A 9,600-nucleotide genomic window follows, 5' to 3' on the forward strand; every position below is an offset into this window, starting at 1 on the left:
AGTAGGCTTTACAGAATAATTGTTCTCCTTTATTATTAGTTATTACTGTTGCTCTCTTCTGGCTCTAACTTGTAAATTACATTTAGTCGTGGATGTCAGGGGAAACACAGGGGAGGGAAGGGTCAGTACTACTCAAGGTTTCAGGCATCCACCCACTGCAAGTCTGAAGACATAGCCCCTGCAGATAAGAAGAGATTGCTCTATCTTTTTTTAGTCGTTGTATGGAATCACGTTAACTGTGTAGAAAACTCGAGTAGCTTCCATTCCAAAGTTTGAGCTTGGTTACTATGAACAAATGAATTTTAATCTTTATAAATTTCCAATGAAAGAACACCTCCATGTAGCAGAATCAGAAGTTATTTGTGTCAGAGCAGGTAGAGTAGAGACAGGACACTCATGCATGTGTAAGAGAGAGCTTTTGATCAGAGCAAGTGTATATTGAGAAAACATCCCAGCCCAGCCCAGATCAAGTCCATAAGTCCAACCTTAGACCATAAGTCCAATACTAGTCCAGAAATTCCTCTTCAGACTCACGCAGCACAAGCAATGATACCAAATGCAGGGAGGTCACAGACCGATGGGTGTAAAGTCGTGTGGATCCAATGCCAGTGGAAGCATCTCCGTGCTGGCTCGGGTCTCCATGTGCCTCCTCCCGTGTGGTTCTCCAACAGAAAGGTGAAGCAGACAGAGAGAGAGAGAGAGAAAGTTTCCAGAACCCTCAGGAGAAGGCCAGGCCCCCAAGGAGGCATCATTAGGCTGTGACCTGATTGAGAGGCTAGACTCTACCCCTTCACTCTTAATATCCTCAAGTTGACACAAGGTCACATAACTACCCCAGTATCTGAGCAGGATGGACTCAAGGAGGGAAACACAAGCTATGTAAAAAGGAAGCATTCCTCTACAGTGGCACCACTTCCTGGGATGTGACCTTGGACCAGGGGTATTCTCTCCGTTTGGTTCAGATGACAGAGGGATGATTCTGGTTCTTCTTTCTGAGCAGGGCTAAGAACAGACAGCCTTTTGTTCTAAACACCTAACCTCCCCACACAAACCCACAGGAGTTCAGGGCTGAAACCCAGGTCTTCCTAGAGATGACCTGAGAAGTGATTCCGTACCACCAGCAGAGTCAGCCGTTAAGATAAACAACCATCTGACTTGTCCAGGAAGCAAGCGGTACTGCTTCGTTTTTGTTTTTATTTTCTCTCTTTTTAAAAAAATGCTTCCAGAACTTTGTTCAAGTAGAGTCGCCATGTCTAAGGCAAATACTAAGCTTCATTAGCTGATGTCCTAGATGATCCTGGACCTGCTGCCTGTGTAAGAGAGAGCAGACGGGCACTTCACCAGCTCTTTGTCGTGACTTTGCTCAGATGTTGGGCTCTGGCTCTTCTCTAAAGGCATCAGGACTCTGCGGTAGATTCCAAAGTCTTTCCTCCAACAAGCCTTGTGTGAAATACTGGTATGCGTTCGGTACCAGAGGCATAAAGATTAGAAAAACTTCATCCCTGCCTTCCAAAACCTCCTGAGGGAAACAGCCAAACACCCAAGAATTGCACGATAGAGGTAAAAGTACCGTAACAGAGATACATACAAAGGTGACGAGAACTCCGGAGAGAGGGTAAGCCAGAGCAGCTGTTCCATGGTGGTCCACCACATACAGAAAATGCGCTGGGCCCAGGGACCATTTCTGGGCTGTTGCTCAGGGTTCCACAGGAAGACATCTGACATCCCTAGGCAGGGTTTTCTCACCAGCCAGGATGCTGCAGGCTCGACTCAAGCATGATACCACTATTCCTGATCCTCAGGCTGAAGGGTCCTTTTGGTCTGGGCATCAGCTTTGGGTGTCTCCTCGGCCTTTGGTTTTGCTGAGATGCAAAGCAATCAAGCTAGATGGGCTGTAGATGAATAAAAAGATGTGATTCCAGACTGGAGACTTAGAGAAATTAGGATGAAATAGGAGGGAGAAATGAAAAGGGTGGTCAAGAGCTCTTTCAGAAATGTATTAATAATGGGCCCCAAACTACTATGTGTGCAATCAGATCTCAATTTATGCATTATAGGCCAGCTTGAAGATTGGGCTGTGAATCAACACTTAAGTCAAATTCTATTTCAAATGTATCCCAGGGCAATTTAAAGGAATAATTTAGTAAATTTCTCTGCAAAGCACAGGCTCTTTTTACAACGTGAATAATCACTTCCTCATCTTAGATCTCATAAATTGGAATTTGGTCAAGTTTGCCTAATAAAAGGCAAACTGAACCTTATATTCTAACAGTAAAAAAAAAAGTATTGAGGAAATGGTAGGGCGCTGGCTGAATTTCTTTTTATATGCATTCTAGCTAATAGAGCCATAAAATCAGTGGTTCCCGTCTGGGTAACCCATCCCAGCTACCTGCACCAGGTAGACCAGTATTTCAGAAAATATATTAAATTAGAAAAAAAAAAGAGGAAGAAGAACATAGCTGTTGAGTCCTCTCCAATTCATCTTGATCATATAAGATAGAATAGCTCAGCCACTTTGGGTTGCCAAGACCTTTAAAGATATCTATGGAAGCAGACAACCTCATATTTCTTCCATGGGGTGCAGTGAGTTTGAACCACCAACCTTGCAGATAGCAGCTCAGTGCATAGCCCACTACACCACCAAAAGTTCATATGTTCCCACTAGAAAGGAATCAGCTCTACTCCCAAGAAATCCTTAAAAAGCAAGAAAATATGATCAACTTTTAATGTGCACGAATCTGGAGTTTTTGTTAAAAGACAGATTCTGATTGAGGATGTCTGAGGTGGGGGCTGAAGATTCTGCATTTTTGACAAATTCCCAGAGGGGGCTGCTGGCCCACGTTTTAAATAGCAAGGATCTAAGTGAAGCTGCTGAGGTAGATAGTTCAAAGCATATGCTGTACAGGGTAGGTTTTTAGCAACTTGAACATCCAGATTAAAAGGCTCTGAGGTCTCCAAATCATATCCATTAGGGGAGAAGAACCAAGAGAAAATGGGGGGCTCGCTGAGATGATAGTTTCTCTTCCTTGAGTTTTCTCATCCCCACATTAGCGAGGGGCTCTGATTGAAGCTAGGAATCAGCTGCACAAGGTGGTCAGCAGTTCTCCTATCTCCTGGTGACAAGGAAAAGGCGTGGCCTACCAGAGAGGGTCCACCGCTGTCATGTTGATCGCACACGGCATCACACCCCGAAACCATCCTTCGCTCACTCTTCCCACCTGTGACTCCTGTTCCTCCTTTCTCTGGAGACGTCTCTGGGACAATTCAGAGGTGCTGGGTGTGCAATGTTTTCCTTTGAACTGAGGCTCAGGGAATGCCCCAGAACACTTTTTGGCTCAAAGCGCTAACTTTGAAACTATGAGATTTTTGTTTTACTTTGTTGGAAAGGCAGGTTTACTGCACATTGTAGATAAGGCCATTGGACCAACTGTTTATAAAAGACGTGGCCCAAATAAAGGCACTCAGAGAGCTTCACAGACTGGGGTCTTTCGAGCCAAAGAGAAAAATCTCTAAGATGCCCCTCAAGTCATTATAAGGCTCCTAGTTCCACATGCTTTATAGAACTCCCTAAAACCACAAGTAGGCCATTCTACTCACCTGGTTTAATTTCCTGTTCAATAAAAGCTGGCAAAAGGGATACTAAAAATCAAAATATTGCCACTTAGAAATTGCACATAGCTTATCTCAAAGATGATTTTTTTTCAATCTTGAAGCTGCAAAGAAACCGTATTCAGAATTGTTGTTTTAAAAATGTTAGGCAAAAGTAAGGAAATAAAACCAAAAATTCTTATAAACATGGCATATCCTGCTAATTAATTCTACATTTATTTCTTAAGCTCACTCTTTCTATGATGCATGTTCGATGTTGCAAATGAAGCAAACGGTAATACAAAACAACTTCTATTGCTAACTACCCTTACCGTGCCTATAAAACCACTATATTTATAAATATATATGTTTTCTAAGGATAGATATCAATATTATATGTACTGAGGTACCCTGTAGGTGCTTGTAAATATTAAAGCTATGCAATGAAAGACACTGAAGCATAATTTTTATGTTGCATTTTTTATTAACCGGGTCTTTATTGTAAAGCATAACTTGCGTTTCAATAGATAATGTGCATCTGCCCTCTGGCGGCAGGATGGGAATACCGCGACAGGCCTAGCTACTGGGGCTCCCGAAATTAAAATGAGCCTGCAATTACAGGGACAGCTTTACTGAACAAGCAAAATAGCTGCATTCCACCCGGAGGGTAAATTCATGCTAGGGACAAGTCACCCTGGGAGTGTCTGGCATATTAGTTGGGTCTCCTCTGCTCGGGAGGTTGAGCCCCAGAGAAAACTCGTCCTTTAGGATGCCCTAGGTCCACGTGCGTAGTCAAATACCAGAGACCTAGAATCCCAGGGGAACCCATTTATGTCCTGCAAGTATCCTTCACTTACTTAGTCTGTCCTCTGGCCCAGGGAGCACTGGCTTACAGTGGGGTCTTTAAAATCCAGGGCTGCTGATAAAAACCTATTTTAAAAATAAATAACGCAAGAAAACTCTATTTCCCCTTTTTGTGTGTGGGTGCAGTGCAAAAGAACGGCCAGAGAGCGCCTCCGAGAGAATTTCGGTCCACGGGGGCCAAGTGCGCCGGGGGGGGGGGGGGCGCGTCCAAGGGAAAGGGGGGAAGCAGGGGGTGCAGGATTTGGAATTTGAATCTGGAATTTAGAATTTGGCTTCATTTGCAACAGTGTTGCGGGGCAACACTGGGGGGGAGGGGGGGAGTCAAGGTCCCAGCCCCCTGCTTCGCATTCTGGAAACCAGGTCCCCCCACACCCGATGTCCCACCGACGGCAGTGTCCCCGCTTCCCGTGGATCCTGCGGTCCAGCCGCGCGCACGCTCGGCCCCGCGGGCTGAGCCCGAACTTCGCGGCGCCCCGTGCGGCCCAGGGGGGCCAGGGCGCCCCCTCCGCGCTCACCTGAGGCCGCCTCCCGGGGCTTCCTGCCCTTCCGCGAACGCGGGGAAAGAAGTCAGGGCTTCTCACAGGTGAAAGGGATCGGCCTATCTCGACAAGGACGCACACGCGCGCACACACACACGCACACTCCCTCCTTTCATTAAAGGGGGTGGGGGGGACCTTTTGGGTGGGGATGAAGCTTCCAAAGGACCGTGCGGAAAAGAAAAGCCTGCCTGCCAGCGCATGCCCGCTGACCCCCAGCGACCCGGCCCCGTTTCATTCTAAGGAGCCCGCCGTCCCGTCGCCGCGGCCGAGCCGGCTCCGGGAGCACTGGCCCCGACGGCCATGTCCCTGGACTAGAAGCCCGAACAGCTGCGACCACAGGCCGGGAGCCCAGCCCGGGCGGCGGCGGCGCGGCCGTTTTTGGCGCTGCACCGACCCCTAGCGGCCTCCGCGGGAAACAGCGAGAAAATAATCACAAGGCTATTGTGCTTTCGTAAAATCCGACGGGATTGTGGAGTACCCGCATTTAACTCCGCGTCGTGGGAGCAAACGTGGCCAGAGGATGGCTCGGGCCCTGACTCCATCCAATCGGCGGGCTGCAATAGCAGGCAGGCTGATTACCGCCAGGCCCCCGCGTTTTAATCAGACATCTTTCATTGCCTGCCCCTCGTCGCCAGCAGCTGAGACCTTAGGCCGGTGGCCAGCCCTTCTGCTTACCGAAGAAGAAAAACCCGTCTGTCTCCCTGGAGCGGCTGTTGGTCTTGAACTGATGACCATGTGGACGGCAGCCCAACGTGTCACCACTACACCCCCCGGGTTCCATGGGTGGATGTAAAGCGATCCACCAGGCCTGCCAGGAGGCCACACCCTCCACCTGTGCGCAGAGGGAGCGGGGTGGAGCCCTGTCCAGGAGTCACGGGAATCTTAGTAGGACACACTACTGGAAAAAGAAGAAGTTTGGTTTTTAACCCACAGGTCACCCAGGGTTCCGCTTTCCTTCCCTGGGGAAGGAAGGAAATTTGGGGTCTCAGGAAGGGAGGCTGGATTCAGAGCTGGCAAGGTGGGCTTGGGGCGGTGGGCAATTTTAAGAGTGAAAGAGCCTCTGGGTGCGTTAAATGGCTCAGCGCTGGACTACTGACCTGAAGGCTGGCGATTGGAAGCCCCCCAGAGGCCCTCTGCAGAAAGCCTGGTCATCTGTTTTGGACAGGACACAGCCCTCTGCAGAGCCCTCTGGGAGAGGGCCACTCTGCTGAGGGGCAGGGCAGGGAGCCCAAGTTAATCCATCTCCAAGCCAGCCACAGGTCCAAAGCAGGCTGGGAGGTGTGTGCAGAAACTCAAAGGATCCACACTGAGAATCCGGAGGGCAGAAGGACACATTTGGAAAACAAGGGCTTGAAAAGAATCGCTTGGTCACTCTCCCAGGACAAGTGAAGGCTGGTTATTCTTGAAGCTGCCTAGGCTTGCCCTTCCCAGGCAATGGCAAGTGGCTTTGCTGGCATCTGGCCTGGTGTCAGGGCTCAGAGCTACATGATTGGAACTGGAGATGCCCCCACAGAGGACATGGACCACCATAAAAATAGGAAGTTCAATTCCACCAGGCACTCTGAAAATGAACAATGAGGCTGTCAGCTCCCGTAAAGATCTACAGTGTTGGACACCCTGTCTAGGGTTGCTATGAGTGAGAACAGACTCAATGGCCGTGTGTGTGTGTGTGTGTGTGTGTGTATTTTAGGTATCGGGTTGCTATGAGTCAAAATCAAGTCCACAGAGGTTTGCTTGTTTGGGGATCCTCATTTCCTGGCCGAGAGATTAAAGCAAAGGGCAGCCCCATCTTGCCTTGGGCTGGGCTGCGGACAGGCATGAGCCAGCCCCAACAGCTGCCCTCTCCTCTTCTTTCCCCTCCCGACCACAGGAGAGAACCCGGAAGGCCGCATCCCTTCAATAACAGGTCCTTAACTGTCATATCCAAACTTAAAAAGAAAGTAAATGTAAATCCTTTCTTTATATAATTTGAAAAGCTTTTTATTGTCCCAGCCTTCCAGAAATTATAGCCATAACTTGTGGTTTTGTGGCAGGCATGTGCTTTGATACTTTTTTGGAAACTCAACCTAGCTCCAGACCGTGGGAGTGGGGTGGGGGTGGGATGGGATATCTCCCACGTATAGAACTAGTTGTGTCAGGATTCTTTCGTAAATGAAAATGAAAGTTGCCAACAGTTGGTCAATAGCACATTCTTTATTTATTCATTTATTTATTTTGCTTAGCTCCTTGGCATACTGTCTGAGATGGAAAGCTTTGAGAAAAAGTATGAAGCGGCAGGAGGTCCTGGTGGGTAAAGGTGGCATGCCAGTGAACTCACCTGTGACAACCGTCAATCCCATCATTTCAGCTCACACGCCCGTCACGTAAGATCACCGCCCAGTCAGTCTGTAACCACAGAGGGATCGTGTCTGGCTCAGTGTATGAGGCACAGCCATCATTTTCATGGAGTGGGCAATGGGTGCAGCAACAGGGCATGGGCTCTTCACTTACTTACATTCCATGTTTTTATTTTTGGGGCCAAATCAAACTGTCTAGAAGAGAAAGTACTCCTTCCCCTTCTAGGTATTTTCTTAAACAGAAAAATCCCACCCACAGATGTACATACTTCAAACTCTCTCACAGTTCAGAAAGATAAGGAGATTGACCTGAGATGATAGTCCTCCGACTCACTACTTCTTTTTATTTTTTATGTTTTACATTTTTATTAGCACCTAATCCACATATCATACAGTTCAATAGTACAGTTGTTCAATCATACCAAGAATATGGTAGTTACATAATCTGGTTTCAGATTGAGGATGTTAAGAGTGAAGGGGTGGAGGTTAGCCTGTCAATCAGGTCACAGCTCGATGACCTCATTTGGAGGCTCCCTGGAGATGAATGCTCACTGGAGGCCAGGCACACTCTCTGCTTTGTCTTCCTGCTGACAAGCCACATGGAGCTACGCTGATGGAGCCAGAGGCCTGGAGCTGGAGGAGCCACATGGAGACCCCTGCCAGTGCTGAGATGCTTCCACCGCCACTGGATCCACAAGACTTTCCTCCCACTGGCTGTGATCTTCCTGCATTAGGTGTCAGTGCATGTGCTGTTTGAGTCTAAAGAGGAATTTATGGACTAAGATCAGACTTCTGGACTGGAATGTTTTTCTTAATATACAATTGCTCTTTTGTATAAAGCTCTTTTTTATACACATATGAGTATCTCTGGATTTGTTTATTTAGTCAACCCAGACTAACACAAGGAAGAATTGTACAATCATCACCATAAGCAATTTTAGAACTCCCCACCCCCACCCCACTGACTGCATGCCTGCTTAAATAGCCTTTAAAATGAGTTGTGGAATCACATTCAGTTCTAGTGCTTCCTCCCCACTCCCACCTTCATTGTGTACTCCTGAAATCCCCTCCCTTTCCCTGTCATGCACCCCCTACATGTACAACCCCTATAAATAAACTTTGTATCAGTTATTATCTCTAGCTACTCCTTCTGTTACTCACAAAACAGGAAACCCAATAGAAACAATAAAAAACAAATATAAATAAAGTGGTACGGATAAAATGATAATAATATAAAGATAAAAATACAAATAATGAATAAGAAAGAAAAGTCCACTCTCAATATTTGAAAAGGCAGAGAAGAAATTTTCGCCATGGAACACGCAAGAGATACTTGCACCTAGAACAAATTCAGGTTGGGTCAGATCAAGTATTAAGTTCAATCCAGCATAATCAAGATTATAATGATCTCTCTCTGATAGGAAGGCTGTTTGAGACCCTTGCCTGTTGCTAGGGGGGATCTGCCAGCAGCTTAACCTAACTAGTTATTCTGCAGATGGGTTTTGGGCTCCCACTGTCCTCCATAGCCTTTTACCAATTGGGTGTCCATAATATTAGTGCTGATTCTTTTCCCTTTGTCATATTTGAATTTTGTCATATTTGAATTTTGCTATTGCTACTTTGGCTCAAACAAGCTGGTGTGCTTCTTCCATGTGGACATACTTGACTCTCCCTCAGATGGCTGCTTGTTTGAATATAAGCCTTTAATACCCAGACACCATTCCGTTGATAGCAGGACACCATCTGCTTTCTTCACCACACTTTGCTGTAGCACCCTTATCTTCAGTGATCTTTTCATGAAGGTGGGTGTCGAGCAGGGCCATGTTATCAGGACTACTGTATATACTCGAGTGTAAGCTGACCCGAATATCAGCCTAGGCACCTAATTTACTACAAAAACTAAATTAAAAATGTGCTGAAAAAAACTTGGCTTAGGGCCGGCCCCATTACCAACTAAGTGGACAGCACCACCCTCCCTCCCCCCAGAAGAATTCATTTCAGAGGACAGCACTGAGCTACAGTTCAAGAAGAGGGACCGGTCTGGTGAGAGCACACAGGAGCCAATGAGGGGGAAAGGGGGAAAAAAAACATCCTGGCTCATCAAGCCCTGAGGACAATGTTCCTGCTCAGAACAGCAATGCACAGAGATGACCACAGGGCCGGCCTCACCACAGGACACAGCGTTCCTCATTGACCCATAGCACCATTGGGGACAACACTAGAGACACACGGCAGGAATTGTGCCCGCCCTGAGCTCACTATGCCAAAGGCAG

The sequence above is a fragment of the Echinops telfairi genome, unplaced genomic scaffold (genome assembly GCF_000313985.2).
Source record: "Echinops telfairi isolate 266 unplaced genomic scaffold, ASM31398v2 ScPeMD7_7400;HRSCAF=8409, whole genome shotgun sequence".
Taxonomy (NCBI): Eukaryota; Metazoa; Chordata; class Mammalia; order Afrosoricida; family Tenrecidae; genus Echinops; species Echinops telfairi.